Genomic DNA, 13,033 nt, shown 5'->3' with positions numbered 1-13,033 from the left:
TATATGTGTGATCAGACATTCTGTTTTTTTCCTTCTGTATTACTAATTTTAACAGGTCTCATGAGCACTACTCTATATTAGCTGCTGATAAAACCCAGGAACCTGAGTTTTCTCTAAAAGCAAGCAAAGGTCTTTAGGTTTTTTGACCTCATAGAAATCTCGAACCTCCAGGACCAGGAACAGAGTTGGCAGAAGAGAAACTTCTAAGGGTCCTGAATGGAATTCCACTGTCCTTTTTCTTACACTTTAAGTAGCTAAATCCTAAAAATTCAAATTTCTAAAATGTTAAGTCCCTAATTCTTTTTCCATATTGTTATTTCTCTAACTCATTCAGTCCGTTCTTGTCACTTCTCTATACAATTGCAATCACGTTCTAAATGACCTCCTGTTCTCCAATATTGACTCCATCCAACATAAAGATGCCACTGTTATGTCATAAAATGCCCATATAACTTTATCAGGCCCTGACTTAAAAATCTGTACGTACTCTTTACTGCCTGAACAAGAGATCCAAAGTCTGTGTCAAAGCACTCAAGACCCATATAAATCAAGCCTTCCAATGCATCTTCTCTCCTCATTGTCTAGCATCCAAGAATTCCTAAGTTCTAAAATGACTGACCTACTGTGTTTTTCTAGGCATACCGTTCCGCTTCCTATTTCTCTGCTTCCTAACAAATTCTCCATTTCTACCTTTACCTCTGCCATAGTCTCAACTCTGAATGATAAATAAGAAAGAGCAATTTAAATGTGAGTTACAGCATGTCCTTCCTCTGCCTAAATCTTCCCATTTACCTCAGCATAGAGCCAGTGTTCTAACAGAGGTCTAAAAGGTGCTACAAGAAAGTCTCCCTGCCAACCATGCTGACCTTATTGCTCTATTCACTATCCCCTGCTCACCTGTTCCTTAAAAATGACTAATAGCTTTATCTGGGTGCCTTGGCAGGGATTTGCTTGGCAGGGTTTTCCTCCTTGTATCCCAGTTGGCTCATCCCCACGGTCTCCTAACTAAAAAGTTATGGTTATTTATTGGAAGTGATGAGGACCTGCCTGTAAGACTGACTTAATCAGAGGCCTTTTGAGCTCTTCTCTTAGATCACATTGAATGTCAGATGGTTGGTGTTCTGGATTCTAACCTGCCATCAGTGTGAATGAGATCTTTAGGGATGGTTTAATTATGCTGACAGGAAAAGGTCAAAGGGGATTCAGAGGAAGAATTAAGGCTACCCCCATGTTTGGGGCTGGTGAGCTCCTCATTCTTCTACAGGTCACATGAGGAATTGGCAACTTTTTTCTTCCCAATGTCTCTCATGGGGAACATGAAGACTTAGGAAGTTCCCCCCTTTGACCCTCCTGATGTTTTTTAATGTCTTTTAGTGAGAACTTAAAGGAAAAGAAACAAATGCAACCTAAACATTACAAAGTGAGCTCTCCTCATTCTTATGCTATGTTAACATCAGATGGTATCCTGTTGTGTTTTGCGTTGTTCAAACAATCCAAGGACAACAAATAAGCAATCAATCCATTCATGTGCTGAAGAACTCCATTATGAAGTTGGCCCCTGGAAACAGGGTCACCTCCCTGTTAAAGGCTTTTCTCATTTTTGAATGTGAGCACCATGTCACCAAATTGAGAATCTAGTGTTAGGATATGGGAACCATGGGAAAAAAATTGGGCTTGAAATAACTATGATTTTCACAAAAAACCAAAACCCCACACAATTAATAAAGTTGTTGCCTTTTCAGAATATAGAGAGGACTTCTCCAAAATTAAAAAAAAAATGTATTAAAAAATACTAAGCAGATTTTCCTTGAAAAAACCCTTGCAAATACAGAATATAGCAAAGTAACTTGTTTTAAAATATCTGGGTATTGGTTGGGTGGAGGGGGATGGAAAAGGGGGAAAGGTCTCCAAACAGACCCATAAAAAACCAAATTGCTTCTAAAGTAACACCCTGTTCCATTTCATCCTTGATAAAACAAATGCTAATTTTGTTTTTAAACTGCCAGTACACAGGGAAGCGATCCGAATCCCCCATACCTTTGAGAGATTTTCATTCTTTACATATTCCAATTCAACATAAAATATTGTGCAATTGCCAAACCTCATATTTAAAATATATGCTTATCATTCAACTCAGGGTAACATTAGCACACTGAAAACTGCATTCTAATTAATAAATCAGAGCCTTAACCACTGAGACATCATTCACACATATGAGATAGTAATAGCGAGAGCCATTAAAAATAGTAGCATGCTGTCACCCTTCCAGGAAATATGGAAATATGCCTTTTGGAGGGTTATAGGCCTACATTATTTATCAATGTTTGGCTTTAATATATGGATTTACTCAACATTGAATGAATATCATATTTCTCCAAGAAGATACAGCATTAATTTGTGATCTTGAACAAACTGTCAATTGGATAACAAGCCCACTAGGGGGTCATGCAATCAATAATTTGTATCCAGTGATTTCTTCCCTTAGGTTGTTTTAGGAAAATATTGCTTTCCCACTTTCACTCTTGCTCATAAGCACAAAACAAGCAAACACACAAATTACAAAAAAACAAAAAACAAAACCAGTTTTGCTCTGGCTTTATGAGATGTCAGAAAGCAAACGACAACTTCTACCAATGTATTAGAGCCTGGAGGTCAATTCTTGTTCCAACTTAAAACAAACACCCAGTAAACGACATGAAATGAAAATAGAACCAACAAAAAGGTTGGTGCTTAGAAAAATCATTGAAAATATGAAACTACACTTGAGCCACTAGATTCCGCTGTGGAATGGGGTTGACATCCTCATGTGGGCTTCACTTACTTTGATCTTGAGTTTTGCCCCCTTCCCCCCTCATCTTTAACTCTGCTGTCTTAAGCTTTAGCCTATGCCATCATCCTTTCACCTGCATTCATGTTTCTTAGACGGCTCATGTTCTTGTTGCCATGACTGAGCTCCCAATCCCCTCATACCCAGCCTGGATTTTGAATCTCCAGTCTGGAGATTGTACTTATCATCTTCCTGGTACTTGCTCATTCTTCCATACTTCAGTCTATGGGCTTGGACTCAAGTTACCTCTCAGCATGCTTTCCTCTAACTTTACTCTCAATATTTGCCAGCCTCCAGTCCAATAACCTGCCCTCATCTCTCAGATGGGATTTATAGTAAGATTATTATTTTCATCTGGAACTAGAAGAAATTGAGACATTTGCACAAAAAGAAAAGGTCAGAGTGATTTAGAGTCTTTGCTTATAAAACCAGATTGGGGCACCTGGTTTGTCCTCCTTTCTGCAACCCCACACTCCTAGCCTAGGCATTAGGAATCACAGGAAGGAGAGCTTAATATGCAGAACCAGTCAGTTTCATGCTGCACCCCAGCCTCATACACAAACAAACAAACATGAGCAGAAGGCAACAGGTCAGGCAGGGAGATAACATAAGGTCCAAAACTTTTTAAATATATATATATATATATATATATATATATATATATATATATATAATTGTTTTTTTACAGAGAGGAAGGGAGAAAGATAGAGAGTTAGAAACATTGATGAGAGAGAAACATTGATTAGCTGCCTCCTGCACACCCCCTACTGGGGATATGCCTGCAACCAAGGTACATGCCCTCGACCAGAATCGAACCCGGGGCCCTTCAGTCCGCAGGCTGATGCTCTATCCACTGAGCCAAACCGGTTAGGGCAAGGTCCACAACTTTTGACAACTGGTACAACCCAACAGAAAAATGCAGAACCTTAAATATTAGCCTCAGGCTCTCATCATCCCAGCACTTTGACATTGGATTCTTCCCATGTAATGGAATGAGTGGCAGCAACAGTTTTTCCCACATACTTACCCCAGAGGATAAGAAGTATGGGGAGAAATTCCTATTTTACACGTTTAGGGCTGAATGCAGACAGAACTTAAGCATGATTTTCTCACACTCTCCAGAAAAATTTACTTGACCCTTCTGTCTTCTTAGTACCTAGCCATAAATGTGTTTGTTACTACTGAATTACTCCCAACTTGAATTTTACTCCCACCGAGATTGGAGAAAAGATATTCAAAGAGCCAGCAAGATTATAAATTTAAGAAGATTCTACACTTAAGCAGTGTTGATCCCAGCCAGTGTGGCTCAGTGGTTGAGTGTTGACCTATGAACCAGAAGGTCACAGTTCGATTCCCAGTCAGGGCACATGCCTGGGTTGTAGGCTCGATCCTTAGTGTAGGGCATGCAGGAGGCACCCAATCAATGATTCTCATCATTGATGTTTCTGTCTCTCCCTCTCCTTTCCTCTCTGAAATCCTATCTAATAATAGACAAACAGGGTAATTGACCGTACCTTCGCTATGCCTCCCATTGGCTAATCAGCATGATATGCAAATTAACTGCCAACAAAGATGGTTGAGTGAAGACCGAAGGCTGCTCCGGCCCAGAGCAGCAGCGAAGAACGAAGGCAGCTCCAGCCGGAGCGAAGGCCTGGGTCCCAGGTGCCGGATGAAAACCAGTGCTGACAGCCAGAGGAAGGGAAAGCTTTGCATGAATCTCTTCATACAACAGGCTTCTCGTCAATAATAAAAAACAAAACAAAACACAAAAACCACAGGGTTGGGGCAAGGTTTTTAAGGCTTTCATAGCTTCCACACATAACACACATGCACATAGAGTGGGTATTTCATAAGTGATGAATAAAAAGGAATGTGGTGTCTTGACTTTTAATAAGTTTTGGTGGCAAGCAACAGAGACTTACTGAAGGTGATTCCAGTGAGAACCCATGTGAAAGAATCCCAGAAAAAGCTGCATAGCTGGACTAATGCAGAGCAGGAACCACAGTGAAGTGGAGCTACAGGAAGAGGAAGAATTATAGCAGATACAGGCTGTAGGTCTTCACTTGAGCAAAATGGTTTTTGATGTGTGGTGCCTGGATCAGCAGGATTAGCCTTGCCACGCCAATGAACTTGCCCTCCAGCTGCTCTTGATACTCTGCTTGTAAAGGTTTGGCAATCATTGTCATAGTTTGCCACCATTGTTTTGTGTGACTCTATTTTCTACATCACTTCTCTCCATTTTGAAAGAGGTTGCATTTTTATGATGACTGGGTTTTAAAAGCTCAGAGAAAAAAAAAATGAATCTATTTTGGTCTATCCAAACCAGAGATTGACATTTCCAAGATCATCAAGTTACAAATATTTTATGAAAATGCTTTTTAGGAAGTGAAGCTTGTTGGTCTGTTTTCTCTATGTCTTCTATGTTCACACAGTGTCAATGGGACAGATGAGAGCTTCCAGTAGTGGAACACTTGTGCCTTGCAGCCTTGTAACGGAGGGTCTACTGTCTCCCACAGCAGAGGGCTGTCTCTGGGAGCGGAGCTGCCTTTGATGTATAGGGAGGACTGTCCCTAGGGGGGAAGAATATTTGATAGGCACATATTTGAGAAATGTTTTGCAGGTAAAATTTTCATCCATAAAATCATATTAACATTTCAAACATGCGACCCTCCAGAATTCAAAGACAAAATCTCCAGAGGGATTCTCCCTCCTCCTAGAGAGCTGTACTTTTCTAGGGCAGAGAGAATGTGATTTTCTTCAAATGCTTTAACCATGCCCTCGACCTCCATTTCAATAGCAAACCTTTAACAAGCTGAGGGGGTCGAATATAGGAGGACAATAAAGGTAGGAAAAAATATGCACTCTGAATTATAACATCTGTCCAGATGACATAGAATAAAGTGCCAGCCTCACCATCTGCGTGGAATCATCCAGAGAGCTTGGAAACAAACCACGATTATTATGAAGCAGAAGACCAGAGTCATAGCAAAGCATCAGCAATACACAATCCTGCTTTGATTTCAACATTTAAAATTGCCCAGTGTATTTCCTTTGAGTGCCCTATAAATAAAAGACCTTTCCAACATAGGAATGCTTCATGGCACCTGTGGAGCAACTGCAAAGAATGTGGTTACCAATGACTAATATCCAGAGAAATCAATGGGATAAGGATGGAACGCAGGCCACCTATGGATGACCCAGGCTTAATGGGTGAGGCCTGGAGAACTCTGTATGCAGGATGCTGCTCTGCTGTCTCATAGGTGACTATTATATGTTTCTATGCCAACTTTCCATCATTAGACATATTGTGAATTTTTTGCTTACTTAATATTTTTATATCTATAATGATGACCCTATGTTTTTATTCTGAATGAATTCAGGATAAGAAAAATGAACATATTTGGAGTTAGTTAAATTAAGAAAAGGTTAAGAATGTATTATTATAACTTTATTATTACTAATAACACTATCCACTTCTGACCAAATACTCCCTTTAAGTGGCTGATGTGGTGCTATATGGTCCTAATTAAAAGTGTGGTTAACTGAGAAGGCAAAAACCATTCAGGTAGCACCTTAGTGGAAATGATCATTTTGACTATCATTCCCAGTGTGCCTACTGTGTGCCAAGTGCTACTAATAAATTTGCATATATTACTGCAAATCCTCATGACTGTGTGATATAAGCATTACTATCTCTGATAATAATACCTATTGGTCTACGGGTGTAAATGTCCTCCACTTGATTGTTTCCAATGGTACTCATTCACTGCATAAATATTTACATTGAGCCCCTACCAGGTGGCCAAACACTGTTTGAGGCTCTGCTCTTATTCAGTGTATATTATCATAAATAATAAACAAATAATATATGCTAACAATAATGCTATGTAGGAATTTGCAATAGGGTAAATGGACAGTAAGTGAGTGGTTGCCTCAGAGTGATCAGTGAAAGACTCTGGGAAGGTCACATCTAAGCTGAGACCTAAATAGCAGTAACTAGAAAGGGCAGCCATGAAAAGGACAAAGTGCCTTCTAAGCAAGAATTAATTGCCCTGAAGTGGAAATACCTTTCTGGAAAAAAAAATAGACACCTAAGTCTTAACATACCCAAAACCGATCCCCACCTCTGCCCCTGCCCTCGTAACTCAAGAGGAGGCAGAATCAACCCTGCACATCAAATGTAATTCCTCCCTAGGTGGTACAGGTGTGAAGGAGGAAACTGATTCTACTCTGCCACCTGATGCTTCCTTTTAAAAGACTTAAGCTACTGCCATCAGGCCAAAAAAGCTTGTTACTCCTAGGCACAGGTAAAGACCCATTGTTGCTGGGGGAAAGATAGGGGTCATATACAGCCATTGAATCCAGCCGACATCCCAAGAGCAAAGAATCTTTGATGAAATTTGAAGTATATCAGTGCCTGGGTATAAATAATATTTACCTTTTCTCTTGTACATACGATGTCTTACATTCAATTTAAAAATAAAATACATACAAAAAAACCCACAAGTGAAACCAAGTCATTATCAAGAGACAATGTAACCAATAGAACCAGAATCAGAGATGACTCATGTTGGAATTTTAAGACGGGGGCTTTAAAAAGGCTAAGGACAGTATGTCATAAACAGTAGAGAAATTTTGGCCAAGAGATGGAAATTATAATAAAGAAGCAAATAGAAATTTTAGAACTAGAAAATATAATAGTGGAGATGAAGCAATCCTTTAAAGAGCTCATCCATAGACAAAGCCAAGTTGAGAAAAAAAATTTAGAAAATGAGCATTCTTCAATACAAATTATACAAACTGAAAGACACATTTTAAAGAAAGAGTGTCCACAGTAATGGGGCTGGCTTATCAGTGCTCAAAATCTCTCTACTATGTGTAAGTTCTGGGAATTTTTCAGCTACAACTCAGTTTCTTCTTTACTTTGATATTTGAAGTTTCACTCTATACAAGTTTAGCATAATACCAAGCAAGGCACTATGCATATTTCTTGAGCTCTTTTTTTCTGTATTTCTCTCAAAATTCTTCCCTCCAACTTCCTACTGACACAGCCTTCCTAATCTTTGCTCTCCATCTCCTTAACTCCCAGAACCAAAAGGGCTTGCCCTCCCTCTCAGGGGAGTAGGACTTACATTGTTTGTGTCTCTTCTCTTGGGGTTTACAATTGTGCACTGCTTGCTGTTCAATCTGTAAAAGCAATTGTTTTATATATTTTGTCTGGTTTTCAATTTGTTTATGGTTGGAGGTCAAGGCCAGTCTTTGTTGTGCCAACATTTCTTGAAATAGGAGACCATACTGTACTTTTTTGTTTGGACTCTGTAATTGTATTCTTAAATTTCTAGTATGATCAAATATTACACGGAGGATAAAGAGCACTAGAAGAGAAGTGAGGAGTCCTGGGATATAGTCACAGCTTCCTACATATGCCTAACATCATGGCTTTGATAAAATATAATATTATGTCTACAACTCAGTCTCCTCATCTATGAATCGAGAGAGTTGTAGTTAATTACTCTTTCTAGAATTCACATTCTGGATCTATAGTAGAGAATCATTTGTCAAATCTTTAGATGGATATGTTGACCTTCTTTGAGTTTACCTGAAAACTGATTTCCACCAACACCCTTTAGAGCAAGACAAAAAGATGAGAGTCTTCCATTGCTGTCCTATTTGCACTAATAGAAATTACACAGTCATCTCAGAGATAATGGAGCTGTCAATCTCTTTTATGAATCATGACAAGTGTCCAAGGAATAGTGGATTTCAAACTGAACATCCAGCATTTCAGCATAGAGTCAGCACACATCATTTCTAAACCTTCTCCACTACTTCCCCTATCTCCCTCCAAAATCTAAATACCCATGAAATGCATCTACCTCTTAGAGCAGCGGTTCTCAACCTCTGGGTCGCGACCCCTTTGGGGGTCGAACGACCCTTTCACAGGGGTCACCTAAGACCATCGGAAAACACATTTATAATTACATATTGTTTTTGTGATTAATCACTATGCTTTAATTATGTTCAATTTGTAACAATGAAATTGGGGTCACCACAACATGAGGAACTGTATTAAAGTGTTGCGGCATTTGAAAGGTTGAGAACCACTGTCTTAGACACTTGTAGGCTGACATTGTTGAGATGGAGGTAAGAGTCGAATAAGAGGAGTAGTTATGCTGAAAACAAAATCCAAATGGTTGATAATCTTCCTCTTTGGTTTCAATTTCCTGCTAATCAGATAATTGTAGATTAAAGGACTCGCTCTATCCATTAGAAGTCACCGAAAAAGCATTGAAGTGTTTCTGTTGATTCTCAGAGCAGGAGCCTGGGAGCAAATCTCCTCTCATATAGGCTGTTCTCCTGAGATGGCATTTTCTGGTGTTTCTGGCAAACCAAGCATCTTAGGTTCTTCTGACCTTCTGTGCCTCAGCTGATCCATATCTGAACTTTTGCTTACTACTAAGCCATCATCCTATCTGTAAGGAATTTGTCAAGGTAATAATTTAAATAAACTATCAGTGGAAGCATTATTTCTAAAAATTATGGTAGATCACATGTTGAGGTTCCTCTGTCCTCTGTTAAGTTACCTATTGATGTCAGATTCACAGAATAATAAAAATGTAAGGGACTCTGAAGATAATCTTGTTCTACTCTATCACTTTAAAAAATATCAAAGTGAGTTGTTGGGTACTATTGTAATTCCTAAGGGAGGAAGGCATGTTCATACATTTTAAACAGATGAGTAAAAACCAAAATGCTTTCTAGTTAATCCTCTGCTAAAATTCAATGAATAAGACTCTCATTCTTATGTTATTCCAATGATATTTACTTTAAGTGTGTATAAAATCATAGAACAAATCTCAGGAAAATTTTATTTATTTATTTATTTAATTATTTATTTAGCAAAAGACAGTAGTGTGGAAGGCATTGCAGGCTGAAATGAATTAATGGCAACACACTGATGGGCACGGAGAGGGCCTGAGAAAACCCTGATCTTGTGTAATAGAATGGGTCATTAGAAAAGTGTGTTTCTTTATGTCATTATCCCCCTAGTCTTATGGCACTAGAAGTCATGTCTGACATTTTTTTACATAGAAAACCCTTCTATTCTTGCCTGTTTTTTTGAGAACTGACTGATAAACTTGTTTTAGTTCTGAGGAAGCTGGGTTATGCTGGACACCTTTACACCTCTGACATAAAGAGCTCCCAGGAAGAATCTTCTAGGAGAGAAGTATACAAGATTTTACCTCTTCTACATAAGCCACGCTTATAGTTTAGAGTGATTTTTCATGTAAAAACTAACGCCAGGAGGCATTCTCTATTACTTATATGCATCTTAAATGGTAGAATTGGTTTACATATATTTGTTTGGAAATGCATCTACTGTTCTTCCTTCTCCAGAAAAATGTGTTGCATCTATAATAATAAAACATAATATGCTAATTATACCCGACCTCCTTCTGGACGACCTTCTGGACAAAGCCAGGGCTGTAAGGGAAGCCTGGGTCTCAGGTGTCTGCCAGTGGCCAGAGGGAAGCCCGGGTCCTGGTGCTGGCAGCCGGAGGGAAGCCTGGGTCCTAGGTGCCAGAGGGAAGCCAGTGCCGGCAGCTGGGGGAAGGAAGGCCTACTCTTGCATGAATTTTGTGCATCAGGCCTCTAGTTGTTATATATTTTATTGAAGACACTGGGGGTGGGGGTTGAGGGCATGTGCCAGGGGGTAAGGGAGGCTAGGGAAAGGTCAATGTGGGGGGGGGGGGAAGAGGAGACATATATACTACTATTTGTAATACTTTAAACAATAAAATACAATTTAAAAAATGCTTTAAAGTTATCTATCCTTAGGTAGCAAGGTATAAAAAGAATCTTGAAAGTGGGAGGTTAGAGTTTTATATAACCCTAAGTTTACTACTGTCTGAAAATGCAATATTATGAAAAACTAGGGGTCTGGTGCATGAAAATTCATGCACTCAGGGGGTGCCTCAGCCTGGCCTGCACCCTCTCACAATCCAGGACCCTCAGGTAGGGTCCCTAGGCCTGGCCTGAGATCAGAGCCTATGGGGGCTTTTCTTCCCCCTGCTGCTGGTAGCTGGCCCCGCCCCCGCCGCTGCCACTGCTTGCCACCTGTGATCTGTGCAGTGCTGCTCCTCCCTCCCCTGCCATCAGTCGCCTCCCTCTGCAGGTGACAGGCATGGGGTGCAATCGCTTGGCTGGCCTGGGCCTCCCTCTGCGGGGCGATCGCTGGCTGGCCCCCAGATTGATCACCCTGCAGAAGGAGGCCCTGCTGGCTGGTAGCCTGGGCCATGCTCTTTCTTTCTTTCTTTCTTTTTTAAATAAGAGAAATGTTTACTGAGCGATACAGAACTGAGTACTATGAAGGGTTTACCAGGATGAAAATGTACTGCCCCCCCGCCCCTGCCACCCCCAACACCCAGAGACTACAGTACTTAGAAGTTACATGCAACAGCCATAACTGCTGAATATCTGTTCGTAACAAACAAACCATAGCATATTTATACTGTATCACATCGAGTGATTATAGAAATCCATTTATATATTGCTTGTATAAAATCTCTTTTTTTTGCAAAAAAATTTTTTAAAAAAGTATAAAAAACATGTGCAGTTGAAAGCCCTGCCAGGACAGCCAGTCTGTAAACATTCAGTGAGTATGTGCTTTGGAAGGGCACCAATGCCTCATGCCCACAGCAACTCCAGCAGGACTGGCGAGGGTGTGCCCCGGCTGCTACTCCAGGCAGAAGTGAGCTGGACCACAGTGGGTGGGTACAGCAGGGCCTGGCACTGTGCCCTACTCCAGCCTTGCATCAGGATCAGGGTCAGGGTCATGGTCAGGGTCAGGGTCAGGGCTGGAGGCAGGCAGATTGCAGTTTCACTCTGCGTTCCATACTCAGCCTAATTTTGGTTGCAACTCATGGCTTTTCCTGGCTGCTCAGAGGTCCTTTGGGTGGGTGCCTGGCGGAGAGGCCAGAGAAGTGCCCACAGCTGCCTGGATGGGAGTCTCCCCAGCCCAGAGCCTCTGTCCTGCCTCCTGCAAGCCTGACCCCAGGCAGAACAGGCCCCCCTCAGGACTACTGTGGTCTCAGTGCTTGGTCCTGGGTTTCATCATACTGGGTTTCTTCCCCTGGTGTGGCTGATCTGAGTTTCACAAAAAGCCTGAATGATGGTGGCTGTGCTGAGCATCATTGAAGAGTTTTTCATGCAGCATGGAAGAGCCCTCTGGGTCCCTCCTCCTCCTCTTCTCTCTGCTCATCGCCTCTTTCTCCTCCCGGCCCATGGTTACTTCTCCAGCTGCTCCAGCAGTGGGTTGCCTTTTGAGTGGTGGTCTTAATGCTGTCGGTCTTGACTACGCAGGTGGGGCGATGCTGATTGAGCATCAGGATGAGCTGCTGCTGCTCCTGCTTCAGCTCCTCTATCTGGGGGTTCAACACCGTATTCATGAGCTCCAGCCACTCGTATTCCTGCTGCAGACACTCTTTCCGCTCCTTCTTCTTGTTCCAGCATCGGGTTGCTACCACTTTGTTCTTTTCCCAGTGCCTTTCCTCCGCTCCTCTTCCTCGTCTAGCTCACTTTTCACAGGTTGAGGCCTCTTGCCCAGTTTCACCTCCAGGAAGTGCAAAGGGGCGGTCATGGCCCCGATGTTGTGGATGTCAGCATATTTCAGCTCCTCTGCAGTCAGGGCTGAGCTGGGGAGTCTGGTCAGGGGGCCAAGTCCTGGCAGAGAGCCCGCAGTCATGGAAGGGTCCAGGATCTGCCCAGGCATCATAGCAGGAGGAGTGGCAGTCCAGCCCTGCAGAAGTCGCAGGTAGAGGCTGCAAACCCGGGGCCTGGGCCAGGCTGCAGGTGCCATGCCTGCTCAGGAGCCGCTATGACACTAGCCTCGCCCTGCAGTGTCCACCACCACCAGTGCCTCTCATCGCATCCGCAGCCTCCCAGCTGCCACCTCCCATTGCAGTGGCTGAGTGTCCCGCCCGCAGGCTATGGCAGGTGGCCTGGGTCTCCCTCTTTGAGGCAATAGATCACGGGGCTCTGCCTGCCTGCCTCATCACCCCTAACCACTCGCCCGCCTACCTGATCACTCCTAACCGCTTGCCTGCCTACCTGATCCTGCCTAACCGCCTCTGCCTCAGCTGCCATGGTGGCTTAGTCTGGAAGATGTCTGTTCTATCCAGTCTAATTAGCATATTACCCTTTTAT

General features: G+C 42.1%; 1 pseudogene across 1 annotated transcript; it reads right to left on the bottom strand.

Annotated features, from left to right (window-relative positions):
- Positions 1-12,115: 12,115 nt before the first annotated feature.
- Positions 12,116-12,602, bottom strand: LOC308523741 (jun dimerization protein 2-like; annotated as a pseudogene). Its single transcript has one exon. The product of its transcript is annotated as a jun dimerization protein 2-like (transcript).
- Between the last annotated feature and the right edge of the window lie 431 nt (positions 12,603-13,033).

Source organism: Myotis nattereri, assembly GCF_964212035.1.
Source record: "Myotis nattereri genome assembly, chromosome: 8".
NCBI lineage: Eukaryota > Metazoa > Chordata > Mammalia > Chiroptera > Vespertilionidae > Myotis > Myotis nattereri.
Note: the sequence above shows the minus strand (reverse complement) of the source record. Positions and strands in the feature narration are given on the sequence as shown.